At 45.6% G+C, this 6,721-nt stretch overlaps 1 pseudogene; it reads left to right on the top strand.

Moving 5' to 3' along the window:
* The first annotated feature begins 223 nt into the window (after positions 1 to 223).
* Positions 224 to 6,467, top strand: LOC123047606 (FT-interacting protein 4-like; annotated as a pseudogene).
* Positions 6,468 to 6,721: the final 254 nt, after the last annotated feature.

Raw genomic sequence — 6,721 nt, 5'->3', positions numbered from 1 at the left:
GCACATTTTGTTGCTTGGTTAATAAGATGGCTGTATGCATCACTCTTGATGCAGAGGCCGGGAAGTCCCCCTTTTCGAAAAAGAAAAAAAAAGGAGCACTGTGCCTGCTCTCCCCTCCTGAGGTGGACTGGTAAGAAAGCAAGCCCTTGTTCTTTCCGTCCATGGTGTGGAGCCGTGGAGGGTTGGCTCCTTTCTGTTCCCGAGCATTGGGTTCACTCCAAAAATTAATGTTAGCTACTGCTCTCAGCCCAATTATTGTAGTACTACACTATGTTCATCTACATGCAGCTGCTGCGAAGCTCAATTATTGTACTAACTATCCCTTCTCTTCTCTCAACTGCCATCTGTCAGCTGACCAGATTATATCACATCCCCTCCTTCTCCTCCACTTCCGCCAGGCAGGTAAATCTGAATCTCCATCGTCTTCACTTCACTCTGCAGCAACCAGCAAGGCCTGTCCAGGTAAAGCAGCAGATCTTGTCTCAGATGCGTATATTTTTCGAACCGGGCTTCCCCCCTTTCCATTATATATCATAACGGAAATACTCAGATGTGTATATGTTGATTGGATAGTTCTTTGCAACTGTGGATCTGCCGTCTGCTGATTCATCATCGAGCGCAGATCAAATTTCGACCAACTTGGTGGCTACCGACTGCTCTGTCAAGCAGTACGTGCAGAACAAGGAGGGTCAATAGCAAATACACTGCTTTCCGTTCGCATAATATATAGGTGAGTGATCTTAATTTCTTCCGTACTGCATATATGCATATCGTTATTACTTGATCAGTTGGCTATCTAGGTGATTGGTGATTTGGATTGACCATCTAGCTAGTAGGCTCATATATGCATGATGACCTTGCTCTTGTTTCCAGGTTAAAAGAACCTACTGACTGCAAAATGGACCACAAAGCTACTAACGCACGAAGTGAATTGGAGCAGATGTTAGTTGTTGAAACAGCGGAACCCATGGCCCTGCCATTATCACTTATGAAGGAAATCACAGGTGATTTTTCTGCCAACCAGGAGATTGGACGCGGTGGATTTGCAGTGGTTTATAAGGTAGTATACATGGCATATGTGCTCCAATTATAAATTCATAATCATGCTTGACCTGACATTCAAACCAATGCTAACACCAGTGAGTGATAGGGAATTCTTGGCGATAGGGCGGTCGCCGTGAAGAGGATGTCCGATGCTTTTATGGATGAAACAAAATTTCACAGAGAGGTTCAATGCCTGATGCAGCTAAAACACAAAAATGTCGTAAGATTTCTGGGATATTGTGCTGACAGACAAGGAAATATGGCAAGGTACAACGGAAAATTTGTCATGGCAGATGTCCACCAACGATTGCTTTGCTTCGAGTATATACCTAAAGGGAGTCTTGATAAGTATGTCATCGGTACGACTGTGCAGCCTCTTAATTTTTCTCTTTATTTTGTTCATTCAGATAGTACAAATTGGGTAATATGTCATCTAACACTTGCTGTTCAAAAACTTAGCATATCAAGTATCTCAAATTATAAACCTGGTTTCTCCTCCTCTCCCCTTTATAGATGCATCTCGTGAGTGGGGAACATGCTACACAATAATCAAAGGGATTTGTGAGGGTTTACAGTACCTTCATGAGAATCGTATTATTCACTTGGATCTAAAACCGGCCAACATACTCCTCGACAATAACATGATACCAAAAATTACCGATTTTGGCTTATCAAGATGCTTTGATGAAAATCAAAGTCAGCAGTTTACCAAAAGTATAGCAGGAACACTGTAAGCTAGCTAAAGCTCTATCTTTTGTACTTTGTTGCACTCTCTCTATCCATCAATTGATCAGATCTTTTATATTTTCATACAGGGGATATTTGGCACCAGAACATCTCGAAGAGGGTGTAATCACACGCAGCGCTGACTTGTATAGTCTTGGTGTTATTATCATAGAAATACTGACCGGCCAGAAGAAGGGGCGTCCAGCTATTGGGGATGTAAGAACGACAAATGCCATTGTTTAAGAAGGATTGACTTTAAAATAATTGTCATGCTTCTACTTTGCATAGTTTCATTACATTTTAGTTTGAGATGTTACATAATATCATTTCTGGAAGCACACCTAAAATTACCATTTGCTAAGACAAAACATGAACTTATTGCTTATGGGGAATAAATAGAAAACTTAAAAAGCATAGAAGTGCCCCAAGTCTTTGAAGTTAAAAATGGAACTCTCTGAAGAAACCTGGCACTCAAAAAAAATGAGGATTCGAAAGTACGTCATCTAAAAAGAAATGCAAGTAACTATGATCACCTAGGTCCTCATCTGCAAATTCATTTCTACTTGTTTGGATGGAGCGTGAAAGTGTAATTTACATGGTCATAGATCTGATTTGAATCCATTGAGATACAGTTCACATTTTATAGATTTTTTGTACTTAGTTTGATGCTTGAGAGTATGTGGTTGGTATATGCTATACAATATACATATTCAGACTTTCATAGATAGAAATGTGTTGCTGCTCTATTTCATAAACCATTACTCAGCACCTCGATTTTCTAGGTAATTGAAAGTTGGAGTGCTAGATTGGAGAGATCACAACGAGACACAGTATGCGAACAAATACAAGTATGCTACGAGACAGCTTTAGAGTGCACAGACTACAATCCAAACAAGAGACCAGCTAGTGCACAAGATATACTTGACATGCTTCACGAAATGGAACGTATACAGGTATGTTCAAAATCCGAGTTGATACAGATACCACTCAGATCCTTACAAAGAGACCATTTTAGCTGGTATTGTATGAGCCTTGGTGCTCAAGTAATAGGGCCACGCTAGTTACTTTAGTTGCACATCCGTGTTTCAACAATATAAGCTCTTTCTACATGCTACTTCTGGCAGCAAAGATAACACCAAATTATATTAGCTAGTGGTTTTAGAGGTTTTGCCAATCAAACATTTTTAAGTTTGACCATCAATACTGAAATACTCCCTCTGTCCCATAATATAAGAACGTTTTTGACACTACACTAGTGTCAAAAATGTTATTATATTATGGGACGGAGGTATTAGTTAGCAACGAACATAGCAGCAAATTATATTACTAGAGAGGATATGTTATCAGAAAAGTGACTGGATGAAAAACTGTTTCCAGACATACAAATGAATACAAAAGTACACAGCTGAAATGTTATAATGATTGGTCTGAAGAACTTGTTTTACTTTTCTTCACATCCTCTTTGTTTTGTTTGTCAACCTACTTTTTTAGAAGACTAATACGTGCATGCCTCCGCCCCTGATGGTGGACAGACGGCGGAGGTTGCCTCTTCTACCTCAGGGGTGGTGCCGAGCGAATCCAAGGGGAAAAGCAACACTGACGATACTAAAGTGTTCCACATCGTCCCAGCTCCTAGGAGAGGCTCGCATCCGCTCAGGGGGCAGACGATTTTCATGCCACGCCCCATTGGCCATGGAGCAGCAGGTTCTGAGGTGGACATGAAGCCACCCCTGCCCACAGAGGCCGAGGCCTTCGAGAAAGCATGGCCCTCAAGAGCACATTCCCGTTTCCGCGACAGCCTCTGCAAGACACGTGTCAGTGTGTACTACTCCCCCAAGCTCATGTACCTTAAGGTTGTGGCCATCTCGGCACAGGACCTTATTCCGAGTGTGAAGGACCGACCTCTCGCGCCCACCATCGTGAAGATACAGATGGATAGACAAATTCGGCGGACAAGGTTAGGGCAGCCACAGGGGTCGGCCAACCCAACTTGGAACGAGGAGTTCATGTTCGTGGCCAGCGAGCCTTTCGAGGACCCGCTAGTGGTGACGGTAGAGGAGCGTGTGGCCACTGGCAACGATAAGCCCATCGGCCACGTGATCATCCCCCTGGTGTTCCCCTACGTGCTCCGCAACAAGCTAGCCAACGCGGTGCCGCCCAAGTGGTTCAGCCTGACGCGCACGTTGACGGCGGAGGAGGCAGCAGCGGGCTTGACGACGGGTAGCAGGAACAGGGAGTTATCCAAGACGTTCGCGAGCAAGATACATCTGCGGCTGAGCCTTGAGACAGAGTACAACGGGCTGACCTGACTGTCCTGTGCTTAGCACACACACCCGCAAACCTCTGCTCTCCTTTCTCAGCAGTTTATGAGTGGGCAAACAGTGACACTATCATTAGTCAATTCGTCCTTTTTATGCCGCTATCTCTCCTATCCTATTTATTTTAAAAAAAAAGGACATGAGGTTCTGTCGTCCATTTCTCTTTTTATTCAATCTTACTTGCTTCCCGTCCCCCTCTTTTGTTTTGGTTTCTTTCCTCCGCCTGTGGTTTTTCCTACCATATTTTCTTCTTAAAACCAAGTCAACTTCCATCACTTATTGAGTTATAACGAAATAAAATTTGGGTTTCTTTGGTAAACAATTAAGGCTTCCTTTGGGTCATAAGGTAGGAAAATCATAGGAATAGAAAATTCATAGGAAATGAGATGACATGTATCTCAAATTCTATTAGTAGGAATGGGGAAGGAGATGTCCTTTGATTCACATCATAGGATTTTTTCCATTGAGTCTAGGTTAATGTTTATTTGCCTATGAAATATGGAAGATAAGAAGAATTCCTTCAGAGTCTATTCCTACAAACTAAAGGGCTCTAGCTAAAGGAATTTTTCCTATAGAAATCATATCCTATGAAATTCCTACAAGATTCCTCTAAACCGAAGGAGGCCTAAGTGTTTATTAAACAAGTATTTATATCAAATAATACATAAAATCACATTAATATGCACAGGTAAATTTTGCATTATAACCTACTCAAATATTTATGTACCGTTACAACATGCAGACAACTATACTATATAGCTAGTGCAATCTTTTTGAAAACTTGTACTCCATTGTAGCATACTTATGAAATGTTGTTTTGCTTATTCCTATTCACACAAGTACACATATGCCTGGCATTCATAATAAAAGCCACTATATGTTTAATACATACTGCTTCTTAGTCTTCATTGCCATTGAAGAAGCTCCGCAAGAGCCCCATCGGCGTCTTGGAGGTGGGTATCCTGAGCGCGCGTGACCTGGCGGACATGAAGAACCCATATTGTGTCGTCAAGTATGACACTGCCGCGCCGGTCTGGAACGAGCAGTTCATGTGGAAGGTGTTCGACCCCGGCACCGTGCTTGTCATCGCTGTTTTTGACAACTGCCACCTCGACTCCTCCAATGGCAACGCCAAGGACCAGCGGATCGGCAAGGTGTGCCTCCGCCTGGCCGCCCTCGAAACCGACCGCGTGTACACCCACGAGTTCCCGCTCATGGCGCTGACCCCGTCGGGGCTGAAGAAAACCGGGGGTGTCCACCTTGCCGTAAGATTCACCTGCATATCGTTGACCAAAATGCTGACCATGTACAGCAAACCGCTTCCTGAAGTACACTACACCAACCCCATCTCCACGCTGCTGGAGGACTACCTCTGGTCGGTGCAGCAGGACCACCTCCGGTTCCATGCGGTGCAGATGACGGCGAAGCAGTTGGAGCGGAACAAGCCGCCGATACGGAGGGAGGTGGTGGAGAGTACATACTGGATGTTGACTCGTACATGTTCAGCCTGCGCCGGAGCAAGGCCAACTTCTACCGGCTTAAGTACGTCTTCTCCGACGTCGTTGCCATGTGGAAGTGGTTCGACCGCATCTGCAGGTGGAAGAACCCGCTGACGACGGTTCTTGTCCACGTGGTATTCCTGAGCCTCGTGTGCTACCCGGAGCTCATCTTGCCGATGGTGTTCCTCTATCTCTTCATGATTGGGTTGGGGAACTACGGACGGAGTTCACGACATCCGCAGCACTTTAACGTGGTGCTGTCGTGCGCGGATCAGGCGTGCCCGGATGAGCTGGACGAGGCGCCACCCTACATGGACACACTGCTGTGGTACCCAGACCAGACGCACCACGACGAGCTGAACGAGTTCAACGCGTCCAGGCCGGATGACATCGTGCAGATGAGGTATGATCGACTGAGAAGCATCGCGGGTTCATTCGAGTAATGGAACCGGGGAGGGGAGGCCTCCCTGTTCATCTAAAAAAAAGAAGCATCGCGGGGAGGGTCCAGACGGTAGTTGGCGACCTGGCCGTGCAGGCGGAGCGCGTGCAGTCGCTGTTCAGCTGGAGCGACCCGAGGGCGACGCCCATCTTTATCACTCTCTCCCTGCTGGCGGCCGTCGTACTTTATCTGACGCCGTTCCGGGTGGTGGCCATGGTGACAGGGCTATACTTCCTCTTGCCCCCGTGGTTATTCCGGAACAGGACCAACCAGCTGCTCATCAACCTCTACAGGCGTCTTCCCTCCAAGGACGACGTGATGCTATAAGGTTTGATGCATGTACGTAGCATCTGTTCCTTTTCTTATCTTCGTTTTGGTTGATCATGGTACTCTGTTTATGTATCTACCAATTTTCAGAATCCCATGTAAAGCATTACTCTCTCCGCTTTAGAGGGTGTTTGTTTCCAGGGACTTATTGCTTAGGGACTTAAAAAAGTCCCTATAAGTCCCACCTAAACCAAACACAAGGGACTTATTGAGACTTATTGTGGTGATTTGGGACTTATCAAATAAGACTCTCAGGGAGGAGCTTATTGGGACTTATTCGCTCCAGGCTCGTTCCCCGCAGCCCCGTCGCCGCCCCGTCGCCGACCCGCCTCTCACCCCGTCGCCGCCCCGCCTCTCGCCCCGTCGCC

The sequence above is a fragment of the Triticum aestivum genome, chromosome 2B (assembly GCF_018294505.1).
Source record: "Triticum aestivum cultivar Chinese Spring chromosome 2B, IWGSC CS RefSeq v2.1, whole genome shotgun sequence".
Classification (NCBI taxonomy): Eukaryota; Viridiplantae; Streptophyta; class Magnoliopsida; order Poales; family Poaceae; genus Triticum; species Triticum aestivum.
Note: the sequence above shows the minus strand (reverse complement) of the source record. Positions and strands in the feature narration are given on the sequence as shown.